This window comes from Hipposideros armiger, unplaced genomic scaffold (assembly GCF_001890085.2).
Source record: "Hipposideros armiger isolate ML-2016 unplaced genomic scaffold, ASM189008v1 scaffold_270, whole genome shotgun sequence".
Classification (NCBI taxonomy): Eukaryota; Metazoa; Chordata; class Mammalia; order Chiroptera; family Hipposideridae; genus Hipposideros; species Hipposideros armiger.
Genome location: NW_017731620.1, coordinates 721,617 through 735,443, shown reverse-complemented (window position 1 = coordinate 735,443; position 13,827 = coordinate 721,617). Strand labels below are relative to the sequence as shown.

Sequence of the window (13,827 nt, the reverse complement as noted above, 5' to 3'; positions counted from 1 at the left end):
AATATTGTAAAAACTATGTATAGTGTCAGATGAGTACTAGACTTATCGGGGGGATCACTTCATAAATTATACAAATGTCTACCACTATGTTGTACACCTGAAACTAATATAAAATAATATTAAATGTCAAGTATAATTTTTAAAAATAGTCACAGGGCTATATAGTACAGCATAGGGAATACAGGTAATAATATTCTAATAACTATGTACAGTGTCAGATGAGTGACTTATATTGGGGTTATTTGTGAGGTATATAAATGTCTAATCACTATGTTGTTTTGTACACCTGAAACTAATAAAGTAGCACTCTATATTATTAATGGAAATGTTAATGTAAAATATAGAAAGCTGGATGGGAAGAATAATTAACATGTGCCAACTTTAGGACTGTTGGCAAAGGGAAGGGATTAAAATGCGTGGGGGGTGGGAGGGAGACACACAAAAACAAAAACAAAAACAAAAACAAAAAGGGGGAAAAATGGGGGGCCTGTAATCATATCTCTAATGTTTTATTTCTTACAGAAAATAAAAAGCTGATATATAAAATAAATGATAATTGCTGACATTTCTTAAATCTGGGCAGAGAAAATATGAACATATTATATTATTCTCACTATTCTTTTGCATGTTTTGTTATTTTATAATTAAAATTATGACAGAAAAATTTAAAGAAAATCATATCACATTAAGGCACATCCTACAACTGCATACAGTGGTCCTTCTTTCCATAATGCATTTTTCTTAACCAAACCTCTTCATCTGGTTTTAAGAAAATATAGCAGGGAACCTATTTTTAAAGCAAATTATATAGCAACTCCCCTGAGTTAACATTTCCATTTTCTAATACAGAGGAAAGGCTTATGTATGTTAGGATTTGTTCTTAGGTTTAAACAAAAGCACCTGGAATGAAAGGCTAAGTGATGAATGGGGCCTAAACAGCAGACCTGCCTGGACACAGAAATGTACAAACATGAAATTAACAGCACTTTTTTTTTTATAGTTGATACTATCTACTATATGAAGTGAATCTATGTGCCAGGCACTTTATATAATTATTTCTAATCTTTGAAACAACTCCCAAATGTAGCAGTTAAATCTCAAAATGAAACTCAAGCTCACTAAGGTTAAGGAACTTGCTTAATACCTCTCAGCTAGTGTAAGTACTAGAGTGATATAATTCAAACAACAGTGTCAAGGTCCATGTTTCTACTACTCCGAATTAGGTTAGGCCCAGGAAGGTACTCTGGACCCGTCACAAGGGTATTTAATAATTCTGCTCATAGAGTTAGTCTGACCCTACCCAACTTTTGCAATCTTAGAAAATGTTACTTTAGTTAATTTCAGAATCTTAAAATAACATTAATTGCCTTATCCAATGTTTTTTCTTCGTATGTTTTAATGTGAAGGATTTTTCCTTTAAGTCTGTTCATTCAGTTACTACAAATGTCTCAAGGCAAATTCGTTACAGATTTTATTCTTAGTTAATAATAATAACCTAAACTTTGTGAAAGAAAAGCAAGTTTCAAACTGATTCTTCATGGTGGCCCAAAACCCACGATATTTATTGTAAGGAACACATGCTATTATCAAGAAAAGTCAGTCTCGGGCCGGACAAGTGGCTCAGTTGGTTAAGAGCTTGCTCAAGAGTGTGAGCTCTGAGCAATAGCAGTTCGACGCCCGGCTCGAGCTGAGCTGCCATCTGAGCTGGCAGGATGGCTCAGCTAAAAAAAAAAAAAGAAAAAGAAAAAAGAAGTCAGTCTCACACTTAAGTGCTTTCTAACTTGTAAAGCCTTTTCACATATATTATGACATTTGACTCACATCAATTGAATGTATTAAGCAGAACTGAAAATAAAATTTTTACACATATATAATAGTATCACCTTGTTTCCTCATATTATTTTATTCCCATTTTACATATGAAGAAAACAGAGGTAGGTCAATCGACATAGCTTAGTCCAAAGCTGGTACTATTTTCAGTGTGTTTAAGAGTGTGCCCAGAGTGTCATGCTTCTTTCCATAAACCACACCGACTCTTGAATGTCTAAGAGCAATGAAGACATCAAATAGGTTGCCAAGAAATAATTTTTTCGCACGATATTTAAGGTTGAGAGACAAGCCTCTTTTAGATGGTGAAACTAGATGACTAGAGGTTTATAAAACAATTCTGCACAAGGTTTTTAACTTCTATTCTAATTTAATCCCAAATTCTCTCTTTTTCTAAGAAGTAAAATATTATTTATTTATTACATTCAATAAGAATTATCATCCATAAGCAAGATAATATCATGAGGATAAAAGTTATTAAGAATAAAGCATGGTGTTTTCAAGAACACAGTATTAAGTATTACTAATAATGCTATTGATTTTCATAATAATAAATAACAAATGCTGTAGAGAGCAGAAAACATACAAAAATGATGCACATCAGATTAGAAAGTAAATTCAGATGAGTAAGTTATGTTTGAAATGCCTGCACTACCCCTATGGCATTGATTCTTAAAGGTCTTCTGATTTTTAGCCTTTCTGATAAAAAGCTACAGGCCCTCCACCCAGGAAAATACACCAGATAGAAATTTTGCATATTCAGGGAGCAGTGCATTCATATCTCACCCCCAAACCCACATGGGCCCCCTAGAGTTCTACATGCTCCAGATTATGAACTCCAGCCCCAGGTTGTCCCAAAAAGTTCCCTTGGGAAAAAAACATTTAAAAATAATTTCCTGGAGAACATGTTCTCAACATCGGTCTTCAACATTTTCAGTGAGAAACAATAGGTTAACCTCTGAAGAGTAAGGAGACTTTTGAAGTTGTAGTGTGGGTGTGACAGATATTTCTAAAATCTTGAGTTAAAGAAACATATGCCACGGGCCAGCCAAGTGGCATGTTGGGTAAGAGTTGGCTTGGGAGCGCCAGCTCTGAGCAGTAGGGCCACGGTTCGGATCCCACATGAGAGCCAGTGATGCTGCGCCCTCTACAGCTAAGATGGTGAACAACAACTTGACCTGGAGCTGGGCTGCCGTGAGTCCCTGGTGTCGGCATAGGCTGCAGGCCCGGCTGCAGTGGGCTGCCGTAAACTACTGTGAGTGTCCAGCAGCGGACAGGAGCCGCCATGAGCGGCCATCCAATGGCCAGCGAGTGACTGCCTTACCCGGGAAGAGCACAGTGATCACAACACCAACATGGGCCAGTGAAGTGACGTCCTCCACAACTAGATTGAAGAACAAAAGGACAGCAACTTGTCTGTTTCCCTTCCCCAATTTCCCAATGCTGTTTCCCTCCAATTCCCCAATAAAATCTTAAAAAAAAAAAAGCATATGCCAATGTCACTCATATTTCTGAAAATCATTCTCATAGAAACAACTTCCAAGCAGTGAGAGTTACTTATTTATGAGGATGAGTTAACAGACATGGGCCTGCACCAGTCAAAAAAACAAATGGAAAACTAAACGGGGTCAAAATTCAGATAAAAACCTTCAGTCATCCAGTCTAATCCCTTCTATTTACAAATGAGAAAACTGAAGCCACACCCTTGTGAGGCCACACCTTTTGTCCTCAGAAGACAACACAGTCACCAAGAACTCTGGTTTCCACCAGAGCACAGAAGGAAACATTAGGAAGAAATACTAGAGAACGAAACTAAATTTATAAATACTGTATTTCCCCATGTATAAGATGCACCCTGTTTCAAAAAATTTGGGGTCTAAAAACTGGGTGCATCTTATACAGTGGTTATATGAGCGCAAAAACAAGCGCGAAAAAAGCAGAAAAATACAAGTAAAAAAAATCTACAACCACTGTATAAGACACACCCAGTTTTTAGACCCCAAATTTTTCGGAAAAGGGTGTGTCTTATACATGGGGAAATATGGTATTTAACAAAGGTATTTTCACTAGCATCCTAACTTGGTCCTTTTGACAGATGGATCCCATGTCATAAACACTTCAAGGCATCCCCCAGGAGAGGGGAGCACACACCACAAAGCAGAGGCTGGACAGTGGGCCGTCACTCCTTTGATCACTTCCAGCATTTCTGACATCCTGCAGTTTATGCATACCTGGTTGAGTAGAATCATGGATTATATAATCTAGCTGATATCAAATTTATCTTCACCAAATGGCCAAGGAGCTTTAAAAGATGCCTACAAAGAAAAGGTACTGAGCATATGCTACAAACACTAAGAAATGGTGGAGTCAACACCTCCACTCCTAATATGAATCTTCACCAGCGACATTAGAAAATAAAACAGGGGCAAATGTGACCACAAATTGGACAAACAATTCAAAATTATCAAGACTATATAAAATACAGCTTTTCACAGACAATAAACAGTGCCCTGTGTACACACTGTCCCATGAGATATTAGTCAACAACTGCACATTTTTACTGGTTAATATCAGTGTCTCTTCTACCCTGCAAAACTGAGAAATGGGTTGGAAACATTTGGAAGGAAAAAAACCTCAATTCCAATAGAAGGATGTGGTCAGAAAAGGTCGGAAAACTTTTATAATTCTTAAGGCAATTCAAGCCCAGACACAAAGAGCGTTCAAGATTAAAATCAGTACCTAGGAGGAAAAACAGGCTGTCAGACACTCAGTGGAATATATTCAGGAGTTCCAGCTGTATGTGCTTACAGTGCACACCTAACCCCAGGGCTGCACCATTCTCCACAGGCTCGCATTACTGAGGTCTCAGGCAGCAGGGCCTGTTACAGCATGGACTGAAGTCAGCAGCTGAACACGGGCTTTTCTAATGGCTAGATAAAGCCATGCCATTAGTAACGTTTGTAGCTACGCAAAGTAACATAATAAGGGTAATCAAATATCATGCTTTGGGTGGTAAGCTGATCCAAACTGGGGATCATAAAGGAATGTTATCCCCCCTCCTTCACAGGAACACAATTGAGCATTTGGCAGGTTCATTATGAGGACTGGCATAAGAGCACAGCCTTTGTTGGACTCCCTGTTATGCCAGCAGGAAAGGGAATCCTGGTTCCTAAGAAATTCATAAATGGTTTTTTAAAGAACTATGTGAAATTTGTCCATGGCACTCACTTTCCAGAGTTAACTGGTCATGATGTGTTCATTCCTCCACGAAGAGCCACAGAGTAATGCACACAAACTAAATTTCAACGGTTGACCACTTCACGGAGCTGAGCAGATAAGTCTCAACTTTCTACCTAAGTTTGAGAGCTCAGGTCACTGAAAAGGGGACCATACTTAGCTTTTCAAAAGCTGGCCTCTTTTAAGAAAACTCAATAGTATTTAATTCTTTGGCACTAAGACCTGTGCAAATTGCCAGCAGTATCAGTATCCAAGTTTCCTCGACATGCATCATTCAATAGCTTCTCAGCTTTACATGGACTAGGAACTGCTCATTTTCTGCTTTACTAAGAAAAGAGCTAAAGTTAGGCTGCTATAGCCTACAGGGTAAAGATATAGGGTTCTCAGTCAACTTCAGAAACCATTAAAAATGCTCCAAGTGAAAAGCAGCTCATTCATCTGTACACTCTTTATAAGGAAACCGTCAGCTTCTTCCCAAATTCAATAAAACAGTGAAGAAAAGCTTTGAAGCAAGAGCACTGTCTCCAAATACATTCTGGAACTTAAAAATGTAGAAGAGCAAAAATAAAGAATTTATTTTAATTTAAGTATTTTCTTCAGAGTCCCGATGCTTGCACACAGTCTTACCACATCTCTAACTCTGGCGATATTCTCTACTACCATTTGTTTTCTGTATCTCTGGAATCTCTTTAGAAAAAAGGGTTTTGCTTATCCATGATTAAACTATAGATTAGAAGAGCTGTTTCACCAGACTGAAAGAGTCAGGCTTTGAAGCAATAATAATACATTTACATTCGAGATGGCACAGAAAGAGTATATTTAGTCACTTGAGCATTTTCCTAAAACTTTACATATATCTTTCTAAAGGGAAAGTTAAAGCCAAATCAAAAATTATATATTTAAACTTTTTTATCCAACCCTGCATAAACCAAAACAGTCCTTTCTTTCCTAACAAATATTGTTTAAGGAAGAAATAGTTTTCAAAAAAGAAAAATTAAGAGAGAATTAAGAATTATGTGGCTCACACCATGGTTACTATTTGCATTGATTAGGCAAAGCCCAATCCCAAAAGCAAGAAATACACTACAAAGCAAACAAACAAAAAAAACACGAAAACCATGAGGGAGCTTAGCTCAATTTACCAGTCATATAAAAAAGCAACTCTAGAATCTGAGGCTAGATTACTGTTATTAACATAAGGGAAAATTTTTCATACCTGCTTCTGTTGGTCTTGTCACCTGAGATTTGGAGATCCAAGAAAACAATTCAGAAGATTTAAAATTCAGTCTCTCTGACCTGTGTCTATTCTCAAATAATCCTCTGCCAAAATCAGTGTTTGACCAAAGAAAATAAGCAACTCCACACTGAAGTGTCCTGCCTACTACTACAGATTTTAATCTTGTAAGAACTTGGTCTCAAGGAGAAAGGCCAATTTGCAACATGGGTGTGGCTTAAAACTATAAAAAAAAAAAAATCAAGAGGCAAAATGTAGATGTCATCATGATTTCTGGCAGATTATGACTGTGGTGCTTAAAATATACCAGGATATTCACGTTACCCTTTAACTTCCATTCAGGCAGGTCTTCTTCCTATGGAATGGGACTGCCCTATGAAGTCTTACATTATTTTTACAAATATTCCTTTGCCATTTTAATTTTGAAATGGCAATTTGGTTTGCACCATGGGAAACAATCATCAAGTAATTAAGTATACACTGAGATTCCTGGAAAGAATTAGGAAATACTATTAAATTAAAAAAAAAAAACACCACTACATCCTACTGAATTTTTTTTTACAGTGACTGTAAAATTCAAGCAAATGTACAAATTTACCTTTCAATAGTAACTAGAAACATTATGTAGAGTTATACAGTGTTAAAGCTAGAAAGTGCCTTGAGGGTTATAGTCCAATTCTACTTTTTAAATGAGGCAAGAACAGGTTCACTTATAAAACCTACAGTCCATTTTCACTGAATGGTTAATTTGCTGAAGAAGAAGTCTGAAACACCTGTTATGATAGCTCCATAAAAGTAAATAATGGCTGTTATAAAACTGCTTCACAAAGTGAATGAAAAAGTTAAGGGTTTGTATGTCACAAACCCTTTTTCTAGGGTTTGTGACATCAAAACCTGTTCTTTTTCTAGTTTAAAAAGAAAGTACATATTGTATAATTCCATTTATATGAAATTCTAGGAAATGCAAACTAACATATGGTGACAGAAAGTAGATGGATGGTTGCCTGGAACAGGGTGGGAGGAGGGATGGACTTCAAAGGGACATGAAGAAACTCTGGGAGGTAATGAAAACGTTTTGCATCTTGATTGTGGTGATGATCTTGTAGGTGTATACTCTATCAAAAAATATTGAACTGTCCAATTTAAATGGGTACAGTCCATTATACCTAAAATATGCCTCAATGACTGTTAAAAGTACACGCAAATGAATTTAAATATTTAAAAGGCACCTGTATTGAAGAAGGCTTACTGTTGCTCTTTACAGCCACAGAATGGTAGAACTAGCAGAAATACCAGGAGAGCAGGAGAGAGACAAATGTTGCACCAATATAAGGACACATATTCTGTCCACGTGGTCCAGACCCAACCTGACTGCCTCGAGAACACCGAGGTTCTCTTCACTGGGCCCGCTGCAGCACAGTTTACTTCCAGTAAGAAAATAGGGACCTCAGGCCTACCACCCCAAGAAACCGGATTCTAACAACAACCCAAATGGGCCGTTAAAAAGGTCCTTCCCCAGAGGACTCCAGAGAGGAGCAGCCCTGCCAACACATGATTTTAGCCCAGTGAGACCTGTGTTGGGACTTCTGACCTATAAAACTGTAAGATAATAAATGTGTTGTTTAAGTCACTACATCTGTGGCATTTTGTTATGGGATCAAAGAAAACTAATATAGGCTCAGATAGCTTTATTTAGAACAGGACGTTTGAACAGCTATCATTTGGGAGAAGCAGAGGGGGAGGGAGAGTAGGTTTGGGTGGAGGGGCCAATATCGGCTTTACAGCTCTCCGTAAATAAATTTTCCTTCAGATAGAAGATACACACATATTGGAAGTTAGTCAAATATTCAGTTCAGCACCCTAAAAAAAACACACATACTAGAGAATTAAAATATTTAAGATTCCGCCGATAATGACTAGCAGGGGCGCCTGTCTTGTCCCACCTAACAGACTAGGGCCCAGGGATACTACAACAGACACCAAATACTGCCCGGCAACCAGGGGCAGTGGTTCTCACTAACAGTCATGAGGTCACCCTGTGAGCTTACTATTAATGCAGATTCCTGAGCTTCATTCCCAAAGATTCTCCTTCAGAAGTTTTAAGGTGGGACCCAGGAATCTAAATCGGATCAAAATTAAGAATATCTGAATCTTGTCCCTTAATGAATGACTAATACTACTGAAAGCATTCCCTACTTCTCCCACCAAGCACCTGATACTTCTCTCCTATTCTGACCAAGGCCAAAAATGCAGTTCTTGTCAGGAGTTAGCCTAGAAGGAAGTCCATAGAACAGACTAGATGGTTAAGGGTATAGATTTGATATAAACAGACTTGGGTTTGACTCTGCTGCTGCCTCTTACCAATGGAGTGTTTTGGGCAAGTCACTTACGTTCTTTGTTCCTCAGTTTCCTCATCTGTATAACGGGAATGGCAAGACCTAACTATCCATAGGGTTGTTATTACAGATTTAGCAGTTCTTGAAACATAGTAACTATTCATATGCTGTGATTATAAACACGACTGTAATTCCATTTTGGGATGAAGTCAAAGCAAAATATTTATAAGCAGAGGTAGTTTGAACTCTTTAGCATTTTTCATTCCTGTACAGTATCTGGAAAGATTAAATATAATTGAAACAAGCTTCCATTCTGGACTGCATGGAATTAAATGTGTTTACAAGAGGTTGTATTGTGGAAAATAAATAAAGGGAGCTGTAATAGCCCTATCTCTGAGGTTACATATACTCAAGGAGGCATAATTTCATACCACACCTCTAAAAACGTTGGCTGAAGCAAAAAGACTTTTTTTCCCAAGCACAAGCATTTAGGAACTATGCCTCTTTTTTCATCTTAGGATATGAAAGGACAAGTAGATGAACTGCGGGGACAAGTCGTTGCCATCACCCAGTACTGCAGTAACTAAGCAGGCCTCCATTCTGATTGGAAAACTGCTGAGGGTGAAAGTGAACAACCTGCTCAAAATTACAAAGCCAGTTACATAATCTCCACTGCCAGGGAATACAAAGGACACAAATAATCATGTCACTGAACAATATGTACAACTCAATACCATGGAAAAGAATAGACACACAGGAAGCACTCAGCACGGCAGCCTGGAGTCCCTGCTGATGACTGAGGATCCTGTAGTTTGGTCACAACTAGGAAAATAAACCAAAGACTAAATTTCTAATTAATAAAATATAAAATAAACAATTAATTATAAAAAATGTTGGGAGGAATATAATACCTATTTCATTACTTTTTTCTATATCCTTTAGCGTTCTTCCTCTCTCTGCTTGCATTCATTTCTTCATTATTCCTTTTTCTCTCATTTTTCCTTTATAGAAAAGGTAGGAAACATTAACAGATGAGAAAAGGGACATCCAAAGAATGTCTTCATGTTGGCACATGCTGATCCTTCTCAGAGTATAGTCCTCTAGGAGGGTTATCTGTCAGGAGGACCATTCTCCTATCTTTATGTCTCAATGAGGCCTACTGTGAAAGCAGCACTTCCGGCCTCTTTCTCTGCTCCTTTCTCACTCCCCCCAAAGACTGAGAACAGATTTATCTCACCAGTGAGAGTGTAAGTGTCTGGGATGCGCTGAACCTCATTCCTATTCTGCACTAATTCTCAACATTTAATTGCAACAGAATCACCAAGAAGGCTTGTCAAAGCATGGACTTCTGGGCCCCATCCTCAAGAGTAGCCCATTGCAGCTTGTCTGGGTTGGAGACCACAAATCTGCATCTCTAACAAATTTTAAGGCAATGCTGACATTGCCGGTCTGAAGACCACACTTTGAGAACCACCGCTTTACTGAGTGGGGCGAAAGTGTTCAGGGCCACTATCCTCACAGAGCTTGCCCTGTCCCTCTTCTGCAGTAGCTTGTCTTCAGAACACAAGGGCTTGCCCTTTTCTCCATATAGTGATCAATTCAGAGGCACCGGCCCAGCAGGTCTGCCTGGAATGGGGTGGGAAGAAGTTAAAATTCCAGGAGGAGAGGTATGAGGAAGACATTTGGCCACACAGGCCCAGGCTACATTCCCAGTTGGTTCACCTTCACCAGGAATAAAGTTGGTACTATGAACTCTATCGAGAGGCCTCTACTTCTTAATCAGTTCAGAGAATATAGAGAAGAAGAGAATGAATTATCAGCCGCTTCAACCCAAGATATTCCAATGTGACTGTGGGAATGATAGGGAATCTGACTGGGACTCCAAAGGTAGGATCGTTCTGCAGGCACCGTGACCCTGTCTTATCTAAGCCACAATGCTGAAGCCGCATGTCATCGGCTGGCGAACATCGGAAAGTCCCCACTCCTGAACAACATGCAGTTCTTCAAGTGGTGTAAATGGAAAGAAGTCACAGAGCTTCCAGGAAGTGCAGCCTAGATTACTTGTGTGGGTCAATCATCAACAACCTTCTGATCAGGATAGCAGGCTCAGCAGCCCCACCCACCCCACCTCCCAGAGTGATGTCAAGCCCTCAGGCAGTTCTTCAGGGCCACCCCTTCCACCCCTACCTTCCATCCTTGGGTCTGGCAGTTCTGCTTCTGAGCCATGTTCTGCCCACCTACCCACATCCTGTAATGTTGTGGGTCTCATTCAGAAGTTTTAGAACACTGGCTTCAAACCCTGCAGTGTCGCCAGGCTTGTCCCACCTCTGCTCAGTCCCACTCAGCTCCCGGAGCCCCCAACAGCGTTCAACATCCCCAGCCCCTCCTCCTCCAGGAGGTTACTCTGGAGAGCAAAAGGCTTTCCTTAAAAGAACTAAAACACAATCTCATCAGCCAAACAGAAAAAGAGTGAAAAGGGTGAAACCCACACCAGGTTTTGCATTCTATAGCCTCCACACTCCTGGGACACCCATGTCAGGGCTCTTGTAACTTCTTCACCAACCTAAGAGCCTCTCCTGACTGCCAAAGGGACAAAATGGCACCCAGGGGCCAAATCCTGAACACATGTCCTCTATGGCTCACTAAGTGTTGTTGTTGTTTTAAATTTTGAGCTAACATAAAAATTAGGAGAGTAACGTAAAATTCAGATTTCTATTTTCTCTTTTAAAATCAGACGGTCTGGCAACACTGAGCCCACATTTCCACATGGTAACACCAGGCTAGGCCAGTGACAGTCATACCATTTGGAAAGGTATAAACCAGTTTGCCACAATCCTTCAGACCATTGCCATCCTCCTTCTCCTGCTGCCTTTCCTTCAGACAGCAAACATGAACAAACAAGAGCTAAGCACAAATCTACTTCCTGCCACTGTTAATTTCCTGAGATGTTCCCAAACTCAAATTACAGTATTGTGTAGCGGAAAGAAAGAAACATATGTATTTTTTTCCTCCCTAGCTGGTGGTTGCTTCCATTATCAGTTATGAAGCCATAATTGTAGGACTCATGAACAAATGGGCAAATGTTTACCCCAAAGTGGCCTAGACTCCAGGAGGGTAGGTGAGAGAGGGTAAAGAGGCTCAAAATAAAAACATAATCTTCTTTTCAACATCTCTCATTCCTTCAAAGATTAGGACTCGTGAAAAAAAAAAAAAAGCTATATCTTGTGTTTTTACACGGCAAAAAATTCCATAATCCAAAGTTCCAAATGTAGAACTTTATGGTACACTTAATTTTTTTAATTAAAAGCAAATAAAAGCTTATTGTTTTTGGAAAGACCATATCACCTACTAGCCCTTTTCGTTTGGCAATTAGATTATAGAACAACTTCAAGAATTATTAATTAGGAAATTACCACTGTGCAATAAAATCATACAAAGATCTTTTCTTCTCTCAAATCATCTGTTATTGGCATGTATAGGGTTGTCGGGAAAATCATGATGTATTTTTTCTATGTTTTTCGTTGCACAAATGCGTCATGACTTTTCCAACAACCCAATACAATGAGCTGGTTAAAAGTACTGCTATGCCACCATCAAATGACTGCAGTGTCACAAACAGAGACAGACTCCAGAGAGTCCCAAGTTGGAGTACCTCTTGAATTTCTGGTTTTTGCCCATAAGATTAGATTAGTGAGTCAGTATCAAGGTAAATATTTGATTTTCAAAATCCTTCCTTCTTGTCTAACTTCTCTTTCCAAGACCAACCCTGAAATGGGAAAATAAAATGTATCACATCTTCCCTTTCTTCTCAGAGACTTCCTAGGACAAGAATGGATTCTGTAGTCCTTTTCCTCTGGGTTCAAGATAAAACAGGTCCAAAAGTAAATTAGGGGAAATTTTAAATAGTCCACTAGGAATCTTTCACAGGTTGTATTTGTTTACTTGAGATTTATCCTTTTCTACTGAGTCAACTGAAAGAACAATGAAACTAGGGCTCAGGCTGTATGTATGGTAAAACCGCCCACTGAAATGACTAACCTGATTCCTTCACAGTATGACTTGCAGGTTACAAAGTGCTTTAGCATAATGTGTTACATGCAACAGAATATTCTGTAAATTCTATATACAGAGTATTTGTGTTATGATTTTTGAGCTGGACATGATGCATCATTCTATTGCAAATCCAACCCTGAGCTGATTCTCAAGTGTTAATTCGCGTAGTTCAAAAAAGGAAAATCTCAGCACACAGTTTATCCCAAATTAGTCTGAATTAATTATCTTTGCTCATGGACAAGATAAAATTAAATAGTAAAAACTATTCAAACACTTACTTCCTAAATGCTTCCTTTCTCAATTACATATTTGCCTCTTAGGGAAAATAATCTTAATATCTTTATTCACCATTTCTATTTTCTTACATTGTGATAAAAAAAAACCCACAGCTTAACTGCTTTAATGCATATATTTCAATACCTAGGAGGGTGTAATAAATATATCATTAGGAGCCCTGGCTCTGGAATCAGAATTCTTTGAAATGAATAGACTCTGCTTCTCATTAACTTCATCACCTTGGGCTAGTCATTCCGATGGTTTCCATAGCCAAAAAAATGAACATGATAATGATAATATACAAATATTGAGTTGTCGGAAAAATCATGACATATTTTTTATTTTTCTGTGTTTGTTTACTTTAAAGATTTTATTAGGGAATTGGGGGAGGAGAATAGTGTTGGGGAATTAGGAAAGGGGACCAGCCAAGTTGTTCTTCAATCTTCATTGTGGAGGGAGCCAGTCGCCATCTGACTTCCCGTCGACAGCTCATGGCCTCTAAACTCAAGGTAGGTAATTTTGTTGTTACACCAGCTGAGCCATCCTGACACCTGTTGGCAGTTCAGCGACAGCTCAGTTTGGGCGCAGCGTCACTGGTCCATGTAGGAAGTGAACCGGCGGCCCTGTTGTTCAGAGCTTGCGTTCTTAAGCCAAGTCTTAACCAACTGAGCCACTTGGCCGACCCCTTTTTTCTGTTTTTCATTGCAAAAATGTGTCATGACTTTTCCGACAACCCAATATATATTATATATGAGGGGTTGGCAAACTGTGGCTCGTGAGCCACATGCGGCTCTTTGGGTACGTACATGTGGCTCTGAAGTAAAATTGAAAATGAAAATAAAACTATCATAGTTTCATTTATAA

At 38.9% G+C, this 13,827-nt stretch overlaps 1 protein-coding gene across 4 annotated transcripts in view; it reads right to left on the bottom strand.

Annotated features, from left to right (window-relative positions):
- PLS1 (plastin 1) overlaps positions 1-13,827 on the bottom strand; it is a 103,534-nt gene that overhangs the window by 70,676 nt on the left and 19,031 nt on the right. Inside the window, exon 1 of one of the 4 annotated variants that reach the window (XM_019656949.1) lies at positions 6,281-6,428. The exons of the other annotated variants lie outside the window; for them this stretch is intronic. The gene's annotated coding sequence lies outside the window, so the exon portion shown is untranslated. Of the gene's footprint in view, positions 1-6,280; positions 6,429-13,827 lie in introns of those variants that run through there. 4 annotated transcript variants of the gene reach the window in all.